Genomic DNA, 7,591 nt, shown 5'->3' on the forward strand with positions numbered 1-7,591 from the left:
GAATAAAAGTGTGTAAGAACTGATTTTTGATGTTTATGCGAGGGTTTAAGTGTAGGAAATTTGTGGGAGATATGTGGAATAGGTGTATGTATATATAGGGTGTGAAGTAGGTTAATTTAGATTAGGAGTGGGGTTGAGGGATAAAATCATGGGGTAATGGGAAAAGAATTCGTGGGTTTATGGGCTGTAATGGGTTTTTGTGTTTTTGTTTTTTTTTTTTCCTGAACTGTAAAAAAAATTTCTGGAACTCGACCCCTGCGCGGCCGCTCAGCATTTCGGCGCGGGCGCGCAGCAAGCTGCGCGGCCGCTCAGCATAGCTGCGCGGGCGCGCAGAGGGTCTCTGGAATTTTTTTTTTCAGCCCCTGTTTTCTTATTTTTTTGTGTTTTTGGATAGGTTATTAACTTCTAAGGGTTCCTGTAACAACAATTCATGGGTTGCCTCCCACGCAGCGCTTCTTTTTCGTCATTAGCTTGACGTTCCGTACCTTTCTCACGTAGTCAACAACATGGCACTAACCACCTCTCGGTTTGCCATGTCCCCATAGTAGTGCTTCAACCGCTGACCGTTAACCTTGAATGCTTGGTCCGAATCATTCTCAAAAATTTCCACCGCTCCATGTGGAAACACAGTTTTGACAATAAAAGGTCCAGACCACCTTGATTTCAACTTCCCAGGAAAAAGTCGGAGCCGAGAGTTGAATAACAGAACTTGTTGCCCTGGCACAAATAACTTAGGATGTAGCTTCCTATCGTGCCACCTCTTCACCTTTTCCTTATACATTTTGTTATTCTCGTACGCTTGAAGTCGAAATTCATCAAGTTCATTAAGCTGAAGCATTCTTTTCTTACCAGCTGCATCTAAATCCAGGTTCAATTTCTTCAATGCCCAGTAGGCCTTATGCTCAAGCTCCGCCGGTAGATGACATCCCTTACCGTACACCAACTGAAACGGTGACATCCCAAGTGGAGTTTTGTATGCTGTTCTGTAAGCCCAAACAGCTTCATCGAGCTTTAAAGACCAATCCTTCCTTGACGGACAAACAACCTTTTCTAGAATACGCTTTATCTCTCTGTTAGACACTTCCGCTTGACCATTTGTTTGCGGGTGATAGGCAGTAGCTACTCGATGATTCACATTATAACGCTGCATCATAGAAGTGAACTTACGGTTGCAAAAATGCGATCCTTCATCACTTATGATTACCCGAGGTGTTCCAAACCTTGTGAAAATTTGCTTATGAAGAAAATTTAGCACTGCCTTTGCATCATTTGTCGGTAAAGCTTTAACTTCGACCCATTTTGAGACATAATTGACTGCCAGCAAGATGTACTGATTATTGCAAGACGAGATAAAAGGCCCCATGAAATCGATTCCCCATACATCAAAGACCTCGACTTCAAGCATCACATTTAATGGCATCTCATCCTTCCTTGACAAATTTCCCACTCTTTGGCAACGATCACACCTTAAAACAAACTGATGAGCATCCTTGAACAAGGTGGGCCAGAAAAAACCTGCTTGCAGAATACGAGCTGCCGTCTTCTCACCTCCATAGTGTCCACCATAAACCGTGGAATGGCAGTCTCGTAATATCCCCTCCGTCTCACAGAACGGGATACATCTCCTGATGATCTGGTCAGCTCCCTGTCTAAACAAATATGGTTCATCCCACATATACCACTTCACCTCATGCAGAAACTTCTTCTTTTGCGCGGATGTCAAATTAGGAGGCATTATATTGCTGACAAGATAGTTTACAATATCTGCAAACCATGGTTCTTCCTCCTGAATTGCAAACAACTGCTCATCCGGAAAAGATTCATTGATTAACGTCCTATCTTGTGAAGTAGAATCGGGATTCTCCAACCTAGAGAGATGGTCAGCTACTTGATTCTCGGTACCTTTTCTATCTTTGATCTCTAACTCAAATTCTTGAAGTAAAAGTACCCAACGAATGAGTCTCGGCTTCAAATCCTTCTTAGAAACCAGATAGCGAATAGCTGCATGATCAGTGAATACTGTTACTTTCGTACCAAGCAGATAAGATCGAAATTTCTCAAAGCCAAAGACTATAGCCAAAAGCTCCTTCTCAGTAGTGGTGTAGTTCAATTGGGCCCCATTTAAAGTCTTACTCGCATAGTAGACCACATGGAAGAGATTTTTCTTGCGCTGTCCCAGAACTGCACCTACCGCATAGTCACTCGCATCACACATCATCTCAAACGGTTCTGTCCAATCTGGTGCTGTAATAACTGGTGCCGTGATCAAACTCTCCTTGAGAGTCTCGAATGCTGCCAAACATTCATCATCAAATTTGAAAGGCACATCTTTCTCAAGTAAATTGCACAACGACTTAGATATCTTTGAAAAGTCCTTGATGAATCGCCGATAAAAACCCGCATGACCGAGAAAACTACGGATTCCTTTCACTGAATTAGGTGGGGGAAGATTTTCAATGACTCCCACCTTGGCCTTGTCCACCTCCAGACCTTTGCTAGAGACCTTATGCCCAAGGATAATGCCTTCACGCACCATAAAATGACATTTTTCCCAATTAAGCACCAAATTAGTTTCCACGCATCTTTTGAGTACGGCGCGCAGATTATTCAAGCATTCATCATATGAGTGTCCAAAGATGGAGAAGTCATCCATGAACACATCGACGTTATTTCCAATCATGTCAGAGAATATAGCCATCATACATCTCTGAAAGGTGGCCGGGGCGCCACATAACCCAAACGAAACTCTTAGAAAAGCAAATGTGCCAAATGGACAAGTGAAGGTAGTCTTTTCCTGATCCTCTGGTGCAATACAAATCTGATTATACCCGGAATAACCATCCAGAAGACAAAAATACTCATGTCCCGCCAATCTGTCAAGCATTTGATCAATGAATGGGAGAGGGAAGTGATCCTTTCTTGTGGCTTTGTTCAATTTCCTATAATCCATGCATACTCTCCATCCTGTAACTGTTCGAGTAGGGATGAGCTCATTCTTTTCATTTACGACCACAGTGATACCTCCTTTCTTAGGTACACATTGCACGGGGCTCACCCACGAGCTGTCAGAAATAGGATAAATGATGCCTGCATCTAACCATTTCAGAATTTCTTTCTTCACCACCTCCTTCATGATCGGGTTCAGTCTTTGCTGCTGTTCCACAGTTGGCTTACTACCTTCTTCTAACAGAATTTTATGCATACAATATGAAGGACTTATCCCCTTGATGTCTGCTATGGTCCATCCTATAGCCGATTTGAATTCTCTCAAAATCCTTAAGAGCTTGTCTTCCTCACTACCTGAAAGGTCAGCTGAAATAATAACAGGTAACGTAGATGAATCACCTAAAAAAGCATACCTCAAGTGTTCAGGTAATGGTTTAAGCTCCAAGGTAGGTGCTTCCTCTATTGATGGTTTGAGCTTCCCTTCAGCATTCTTAAGGTCAGAAGTACCAAGAGATTCAAATGGTATGTCGAGCTTTTGCTTCCATGGAGAAGCGTTCAGATATTGTAATTGCTCGTTGCTATCTTCATCATCGCTGTCAAAATCCCCCACTAAGGCCTTTTCCAATGCATCAGACATTAGCATGTGATCGAGTTCCGACGTAACCACAGAATCAATCACATCCACTTTTAAGCACTCCTCATCTTCTGTAGGGAATTTCATTGCCTTGAATACGTTGAAGGTCACATCCTGATCTTGGACCCGCATAGTAAGTTCCCCTTTTTGCACATCTATCAAGGTACGGCCAGTAGCCAAGAAAGGCCTCCCCAAGATTATGGGAATCTTCTTATCTTCCTCAAAATCCAGAATAACAAAATCTACAGGAAAGAAGAGCTTATCCACCTTGACAAGCACATCCTCAACAATGCCCCTTGGATAAGTAATGGAACGGTCCGCCAATTGTAGCGACATGTATGTGGGTTTTGGATCAGGCAGATCCAGCTTTTTAAAGATCGACAAGGGCATCAGATTAATGCTTGCTCCCAAATCACAAAGGCACTTGTCAAAAGTTAGATTGCCAATGGTGCAAGGAATGGTGAAGCTTCCTGGATCTTTCAGTTTTGGTGGTAACTTTTGCAGCAGAACAGCGCTGCATTCTTCCGTGAGAGCAACGGTTTCAAGGTCATCCAGTTTCACCTTCCTTGAAAGAATAGTCTTCATAAACTTCGCATAACTAGGCATTTGTTCCAGAGCCTCAGCGAAAGGTATATTGATGTGAAGTTTCTTGAACACCTCCAGAAACTTCCCGAACTGTCTATCCAGCTTTTGTTGCTGTAATCTCTTAGGAAAAGGTGGTGGAGGATAGAGTTGTTTCTCCCCTGTATTAGCCTCAGGCAGAGTGTGTTCAACAGTAGTCTTCCTTGGTTCCGCCACTTTCTCCTTTTGCTTAGATTTTTCATCTCTAACTTCAGCTTCGACTTCTTTTGCCTTTTCAGCATCAGCTACTTTTCCAGACCTTAAGGTAATAGCCTTGACTTTCTCTTTAGCTTCCTTCCTGCCTGGTACTTCCGTGTCACTGGGAAGAGTGCCAGGTTGACGATTGAGCACTGCATTGGCTAATTGACCGATTTGATTTTCCAAGGTCTTGATAGAAACCGCCTGACTCTTGCACAACAGCTTAAGTTCCTCAAAATCAGCACTAGTAGGTGCAGCTGCACTTCCCTGTTGAGGATATGATTGCCTTGTAGCATACTGCTGTGGTTGCTGGAATCCAGGTGGGTTAAACTGTTTACTCACTCCTTGCTGATATGGTGGCTGAATAGCATTCTGATTATTCCCCCAGCTGAAATTTGGATGATTTCTGTTGTTAGGATGATAGGTCGATGGCACAGGCTGCTGTTGTCGCTGATAATTATTCACATACTGAACAGATTCATTGATAAGAGAACACTGATCCGTAGCATGAGAACCTGCACAAAGCTCACAAACCATAGCTATTTGATTAACTCCATACGTAGCCAGAGAATCAACCTTCATTGATAGCGCTTGGAGCTGGGCTGCAATAGCGGTGGCTGCATCAACTTCCAGAATACCTGCTACCTTGCCTGACGTCATCCTCTGAGTTGGGTTTTGATGCTCATTTGCAGCCATCGTCTCGATAAGATTATACGCCTCAGTATAGCTTTTAGCCCATAAGGCGCCTCCAGCTGCTGCATCGAGCATGGGCCGAGATTGGGCCCCTAAACCATTATAAAAACCAGTGATTACCATCCAATCCAGCATTCCATGATGTGGACATTTTCTCAACATTTCCTTGTAGCGTTCCCAAGCCTCGCACATAGATTCTGTAGGTTGCTGCGCAAATTGAGTAAGAGCACTCCTCATAGCAGCAGTCTTTGCCATTGGATAAAACTTCACCAGAAACTTTTGCGCAAGATCTTGCCACATAGTGATTGACCCAGCTGGTTCAGAATGTAACCAGTCTTTAGCTTTATCCCTCAGTGAGAATGGGAAAAGCCTCAACTTGATAGCCTCATCAGTCACGCCATTATACTTAAAAGTGCTGCAGATCTCGACAAAATTCCTTATGTGCATGTTGGGGTCTTCAGTTGCCGCTCCTCCAAAAGAAACAGAATTCTGCACCATCTGAATAGTGCCCGGCTTGATCTCAAAGGTGTTAGCTTGAATAGCCGGATGAAGGATGCTTGACTGAATGTCATCAATTTTAGGCCGAGAAAAATCCATAAGAGCTGGATCAGCTTGAACAATACGATCTCCCATGTTTACTGGTTCTTTCTGCTCAGTTCCTGAATCCGAATCCTCAAAATCTAACTTCTCCGGAGTATCAAGAACTTCGTCTTTCTCCTCAGCTGTATCTAAGGTCCTCTTGCGAGCACGAGAACGAGTTTGCATAAACGTTTGCTAAAGTACCTGAAACACAACCGAAAAGAGTAATTAACTACTACGTCCTAATCCCTGAGTCCTAATGACCAATGATGGTAAGTACATAAACTAAACAATTACGCCGAGTCCCCGGCAGCGGCGCCAAAAACTTGTTAGGGCGAAATCACGCACTAATATTCACGCAAGTATACGCGTTCGCAAGTAATATAGAATACTTTCTAGTTCGTTCCCTCAGAGACTCAGACTAAGTTATTGTCTAATTAAACTCACTCACCAATGTACGATTACTTCTCAATGTTAAGATAATAACACTTAAAATTGTTGATTAAATATTAACTATAATTAACTACTTAATTAACCACTTAACTAACACTTCAATTTATCAATAATAAAACACTCATGAGATCACAACTTCATTATTACTTCCTTCTATAGCCATAGTTATTACCTTTAGCATGTGACAATGATGATATTAATCGAATAACACGAAACTGATAAAAGCCAACTTTCATTGTACTAATACCATTCTACCAAACATCCACAATTAAGATAGAAGTTGAATAGTCATCAATTATGTTGAGTTCCTATATGTCTACAGAAATTGACAACACAACGATTTAAGCACAAGTTATTCCTTTTGATTACATAAGGCAAATAAAACTGTTAGAGTTACCCACTAATCATGCACAACGTACATGAACCTATGCTAGCATGGCAAGTTCTAAATCTCAAGATCCACCGTCGCTTCACAAGAGATTAACACCCTATCTTATATGTTCGCGACGCACATAAGACGAATACGCACAACCAATACTAGATATCATGCAATCATCACATACTAAAGTATTAAACAATTAAGTAAAGAATTCCATAATAAATCCGTTGCAACCCCATGATCACGATTAGCCCATAATAGAACTTATCGCCATCATGGGTTCATATGAAATCATGATAAACAAACACAAGAAAATAACAACTAAACTGATTATAATTAAACAGAGTACGTCACAAGAGTAAATAAGTCAAAGCAAGAAAACTAGCATCCAACGTTACAACGAAACAAGAATCACAAGAATATATGCTTCCTCTTCGTTGCTGTGTGCTAAATCGGTCTTCTTCCTTATCTCCTTCGCTTCTTGCAAAACACAATCTAAAACATAATCTCCTCTTAATACCTGTGAAAAACGTCTCAAATCTACTTATATAATAGTCCCATAAAACTCAGATTACATAGAAGTTGGAAGCCAAACAGAAGTAGAAGTCTAAAATAATATATCTTTTTCCCCGACCCTGCGCGGCCGCTCAGCATTTCTGCGCGGGCGCGCAGGACCCTACTGGAAAATTTCCAGGTTTGCTCCGATTCTTCGCCGTAATCTGCCCGTTCTTTTCCTCTCGCAATGGTGAACACATGCCAAGGCTTATTCTTAATGATTCCTTCTCCGAAATGCAACTAATACCCTGAAATGCATAAACACTAGAAAAACGCATCAAATACACAAAATACTTGATTTCAAGACACCAATTTAAGCCATTTTAAGACGTTCTAAGTGGTATAAAATGCCACTTATCAGAAGCACCTGAGGAGAGAATGGTCTTTTGTATTTGATACTGTCATAAGGGCTTTCATATGTAGGAAGACTGGTTTTGACAACATCTCAAGTGTGGTTCAAAAATTAGTCTTCTCAATGGCTTATGACATGCATCTTGATGTTGGTAGCATCATTCTGGTAGAGCTGAGCGTCG

The 7,591-nt window shown here is 41.8% G+C and overlaps 1 non-coding gene across 1 annotated transcript; it reads left to right on the top strand.

The window, feature by feature from the left end:
- Positions 1-5,225: 5,225 nt before the first annotated feature.
- On the top strand, positions 5,226-5,332 carry LOC141715593 (small nucleolar RNA R71). The gene has a single exon (XR_012572350.1). It is a non-coding gene; the product is annotated as a small nucleolar RNA R71 (small nucleolar RNA).
- The last annotated feature ends 2,259 nt before the right edge of the window (positions 5,333-7,591 follow it).

This window comes from Apium graveolens, chromosome 3 (genome assembly GCF_009905375.1).
Source record: "Apium graveolens cultivar Ventura chromosome 3, ASM990537v1, whole genome shotgun sequence".
NCBI lineage: Eukaryota > Viridiplantae > Streptophyta > Magnoliopsida > Apiales > Apiaceae > Apium > Apium graveolens.